Raw genomic sequence first — 6,000 nt, forward strand, 5'->3', positions numbered from 1 at the left:
TTTATTTGTTAGATTGGATTAAAACCACATAAATTAAGAATTATTTACGACCAAAAAGTATTTTTTCTCATGAAAGGAAAAGCAGTTATCTTAAAACTTGCGTATTGACAACACTGAGAGGTCAAAAATATCTATTCTCAGAAAACTTGCCAAAGAACAGCCAAAAATTCAAATCACCAAAAAAAAAAAGATTTGGTATACTTATGCCATTCGGGTATGATACCAGAAGCCCACCATAGTTTTTATAAAAATATTTTGGCACAAGATGATGTACGAGAAGAGGACAACAACTACGGTAAGACCTGTCAGCAACGGCCACTAAAAATGAAAGAACTATTGGCCGATATAGAAAGGTGGCTGGTATTGCCAGTTTTTGTAGTCTAGATGTACGTAATTGGTTTTGGGGAATTTTTAAACTGGCCGTTAGTACAGGTGGCCGGTAACACAGGTTTTACTGTAAAAGTAAATGTCTCTACACTTTTTACAATTTTCTCCGAGCAAAACTGTTGTAACTTTGAAATTCTAATACTAAATTTGTAGTGATTAACAATTTTTTCCGTGCAAAAGTGTTGTAACTTTGAAATTCCTAATTTTTTTTGCATTCATATTATTTTATTTAAATTTCTATTTTTGGTTAATGTAATATAGGCTGAAAACTTGTGTCTTATTTCACCGATATTAGCACGAAAATAAACAAAATGGTCTTTATCTCGAAACTTATACTTATTTTGACTTACTGCAGTCTTGCACCGAGGGTGCGAAATGTTTAGTGAACTTGAACTCATATTATGTTATAACTTAGTCAGGTATATTTATATACCAAGAAATCAGCATTGTGATATAGATAGATAGGTATTAACTTAGTATGTAGTAGCTCGAGACGTTATGAATCATTATTATTATTTACATATCTGTCCGTTAACCGTCGAATAAAGTATAATGTATTAAAGACGTATTTATTTTATTATTTAATTAATTTGGACCAGAAGGCACTACAACACACTTATTTGCGACAGCAAGTTGGATTTCAATCTCCGATACAATGATGCTAAACTGTTACGTTTGGCCCGTGATCTTGTACGAAATGGAAGCATGGAGGCTAAAGGCCAGTTCCAATGCCTGCGTCGAATGCTTAGGATATCATGGACGGACAGAGTCAGAAATGAGGAAGTACTTAGAAGAGCGGGCTTACAGGATAGGGAACTTTATGTTAAAAGTAAGAAAACTGCATACTTGGAGCACACATATTGCCTTTAGGAAGTATAAAGCGATATACAAACCTACAGTGTAGCCGAAAAATGTAAAAGGCAATGTGCCTTTTTACAAATGTTATTATCAAAAGATTTCTATTATTGTAATTTTATTTTACAATTTCAATTTAATTAATTTGAAATATCTTGAGACACAAAGTGAAACGTAATTTAACACTCTATTACAGTTATTACATGTTGAAGCTTTATTCAGTATGTTTAGAAGTGTTCTTAAATTATTAAAGTATAAAATGAGGAATAATTAGATACAAAAATCGAAGATGTAGCTTCTTATATTTTAACAAATAGAAACCGTGATTACATTTTAACATAATAAACTTACATTATGAGGAATAATTAGACGCAAAAATCGAAGATGTAGCTTCTTTTATTTTAACAAATAGAAACCGTGATTACATTTCAACATAATAAATTTACAATAAAATTACATTATCTATTGACATTAGAGTTACTACGGTTTCCCCATTGAAATTCCTTCCTTCTTACTTTCATCGCGGCAAACTCTTTAATGACGTTGTCTAGGTTGATCCTCTTGGCCCGTTCATTTTTTATAGAAAGTGTGCTAAGCTGCTAAATCGGTCTTGTCCCATTGAATTCCTAATATATAATTCTAGATTAATTTTAATTTTGAAAACGACCTCACAACCTTGGCCAGTTGGACATCTTGGATATTAAAGCACCCTAATATGTCTGTGTAGATATTGGCATTGGATCCGACTCGGTCCGACCGTCACATGTAACACCGTTGCCGTATCCTCTATTTTTTCATACTATCACGTTACAATTTTTTGTGATATTATATTTGTGTGTGAAATGTATCATTTTTGTATATTTTAGGTATGTTCTAATATGTTATGATTATTTTAAATCATTGTGACGTTTAACTTGCTAGAAACCTTGTAATATTGTGTAATGTGTTAAAAGTAAGTAGTTTTGAAACACCAATTAAGTAAAGTTTATTATGTTGTTGTTTTCACCAATTTTGAAAAAATGTGAAAACATTGAATTGTCCACGTCCGTCTGTCCGTCTTGTCTGTCTGTTTGCAAACTCAACTCCTCCGTCATTATACCAGGAAGAATGACAAATGAGGTGTCAAATGAAAGCTTATCCAAGGATGGTACTAAAGGTGAGAAATTTAACCTAGGCTGTCTGTCCGACTGCGTATATGATTCCTTCGTCACTATACCAAGTAGAACAACAAATGAGGTGTCAAATGAAAGCTTATAATCCAAGGATGGTACTAAAGGTGAGAAGTTTGACATAGGCTGTCTGTCCTGCTGTCCGTACGACCGCGAATATAACTCCTCCGTCACTATAACAGGTAGAATGACAAATGGGGTGTCAAATGAAAGCTTATAATCCAAAGATGGTACTAAAGGTGAGAAATTTCTCACTTTTAGTACGATCCTTGTATTACAAGCTTTCATTTGACACCTCATTTGTCATTCTACCTGTTATAGTGACGGAGGAGTTATATTCGCGGTCAGACAGACATACGGACAGACAACCGATCTAATTTCCCACCTTTAGTACTATCCTTGGATTATAAGCTTTAATTTGACACCTCATTTGTCATTATACCTAGTATAATGACGGAGAAGTAAATGTTATTATTGTATTATTCTTGTAGGTACATTTAACATTGATTGAAATTATGAAAGATATATATAGAAAACAGCATGGCAACACTGTACATAAAAATTCAGCAACATTCAGCTGTGCCGGCTGTGCGTTACATAGGGTGCTTTAATATCCAAGATGTCCGGCCAGTTATAGGGACGGTCAGATACATTACACTACACAAGCTGTACAAACATCAGGGTAGGTTGAAAACAACATGTTTGATCTATAATTAACACGTCTGATTAGTATGCGTGTACTTATTACTTTATTACAACCGCACAACTCAAAGTAGAAGCTGACTGAAAGTACTTTGAAAAGTTAAAATTGACCTCGATATAACCTATGCACGGCCTATGCGGGACCCGTGCCGGAGCACTGCCCCGGTTGTCTCAATGGTAGTTATGGCCCTGCTCACTTGTCGTAATAAACTGCTTTAAACAAGTTTCACACTTGTACGATTTTTCTCCAGTGTCTTTTCAGATCACTTGCACACATAAATTGCTTCAAACAAGTTTCAGATTTGTGCGGTTTTTTCTACAGTGTGCACTCTTAAGTGTCTTTTCAAACTGCTACCTTCAGCAAACTGTTTTAAATATGTTTCACATTTTTACGATTTTTTCTCCAGTGTGCACTCTCAGGTGTACTTTCAAATTACTACCATCATCAAACTGTCTTAAACATGACATTTGTACGGTTTTCCCCAGTGTGCTGTGACACTATTTAGTCCGCTCACGAATTGGCCTATTTCTTCCCGAAGCTTCTCGGCGTTAAGAGACAATACCATTCCTATCCACGGCGTGCGAGACGACCGCTGCCGAAGTATATATAGAACCGAGATTCGAGCACAGGCAGTCATTCATTCATCGAAGCGCGTCGCGTAAGTTAATGTATTCGAATCGAAGATATGAAATGTATTTATTATTTATCGGAATTATTATGTTTAGTTAATTAAATCATAAATTTGAGTTTGTAAATAAATTAGATGTGTTAGTTGGTGTTATTTGTAATTATTAAAATAAATAAGTGATGTAAATAAAATAATATAAGTAAGTCTTCCTTTATTTAAATTAAACTTAGTGCCTACAGATATAAATAAATAAAATAGTAGAGTCAATCGCGTAAAAAGACAACTACAAAGAAATGCCAATTATTTCAAAGTAAAGTCAATTATTTAGGTCATATAGTCAGCAAAGAAGGAGTGGCCGTGGATAAAGGAAAAATCGATTCCATTAAGGAATGGCCTGAACCAACTGATAAACATCAAGTGAGAAGTTTTCTGGGACTATGTACATACTACCGGAGATTCATTAAGAAGTTTGCAGATATTGCTAAGCCATTAACGCGACTTACAGAGGAAGCAAGGGATTATTGCTGGGATGGAGACTGCCAAACGGCCTTTGAAACTTTGAAGAGGCATTTAATTACAGCGCCAATATTAGGGTATCCACTGCCAGAAGGAGAGTTCATCTTAGATACGGATGCAAGTAATGTGGGAATTGGAGGAGTGCTGTCGCAGATTCAAGGAGGACAGGAACGAGTCCTTGGATATTTTAGTAAAGTACTTTCAAAACCTGAACCAAATTATTGCGTCACGAGAAGAGAACTTCTAGCAGTAGTAAAATCAGTGGAACACTTCTATCAATACCTCTACGGAAGGAAGTTTCTAATCCGAACCGACCATGCCGCCCTTAAATGATTAATGCAGTTTAAGAATCCAGAGGGTCAGATAGCCAGATGGATTGAACGACTTCAAGCATATGATTTCAAGATCGAGCATCGGGCCGGAGTTTGCCACAGGAACGCTGATTCTCTATCTAGAAGACCGTGCCCAGCAGAGTGTTCCCATTGCAACAAAACGGAGTCAAAGGAAGTAGCAGTGCTAAGAACAACAGTGGTCAACGACGAGTGGACGCCTACCAAGATCAAGGAAGAACAAGAAAAAGATCCAGTTTTACAAAAGATTCGAAAATGGAAAGAAGAAATTCGTCGACCATCTTGGCAAGAAATATCAAGCCTAAGCTCAGTACTTAAGACGTATTGGGCCCAGTGGGACTCATTTATCTTGGAAGACAGCTTGCTTAAACGAGTAATAGAAAATGATGATGGTTCAGTGAGGAGAAAACAGTTGGTGATTCCAAAAAGCAGAGTAGCCGAAGTACTTCGTCAGTTACACGACAGTCCATCAGGAGGGCATTTTGGTGTAAAGAAGACCCTTCAGAGAATTCGGGAACAATTTTATTGGATGAATAGTTCCGACGATGTGAAGGACTGGTGTAAGAAATGTACTACCTGTGCTACAAGTAACGGACCCTACCGGAAAAGGAAGGCTCCTATGAGACAGTACAATGTTGGAAGTCCGTTTGAAAGAATAGCTTTGGATATTGCCGGGCCATTTCCAGAAAGTGACAATGGATGCAAATACATGTTGGTGGTAATGGATTACTTCACGAAATGGGTCGAGATCTACGCAATTCCAGACCAGAAGGCCGCCACTATTGCAGATGTGTTAATCAAAGACTGCATCAGCCGATTCGGAGTGCCTCTGGAGATCCATAGTGACCAAGGAAGGAACTTTGAGAGCGATCTATTTCAAGGAATCTGTGATAAACTAGGCATGAAGAAGACAAGAACCACGGCCTATCACCCGCAATCGGATGGAATGGTGGAGCGTATGAATAGGACAGTCGGCAAGTATTTGACAAAGATGGTGTCCAATCATCAACGAGACTGGGACCAGTACCTTCCGTTCTTCGCAATGGCCTATAGATCTGGCTGTTAATGAATCAACTGGCCAAACACCAGCAAAAGTCCTATTTGGACGTGAGATGCGTCTACCCTGTGTCTAGAGTTTGGATGTCGACCTGGAGAAGATGTTGCTGGTGAGGATTACGTGAATGAATTAAGAAGAAGAATGGACGATATATATGAGTTGGCCCGTTCTAATCATCAGATCGCTAGCGACCGAATGAAGAAACGATACGATACCCAAGCCGAGAAGGGATGTTTCAGGGAGAACGACAAAGTCTGGCTTTATAATCCAAAGAAGCGAACAGGTTGTTCTTCCAAGTTGCAGCAGTTCTGGGAAGGTCCGTATCTCATTGTCAA

This window comes from Diabrotica virgifera, chromosome 8 (genome assembly GCF_917563875.1).
Source record: "Diabrotica virgifera virgifera chromosome 8, PGI_DIABVI_V3a".
NCBI lineage: Eukaryota > Metazoa > Arthropoda > Insecta > Coleoptera > Chrysomelidae > Diabrotica > Diabrotica virgifera.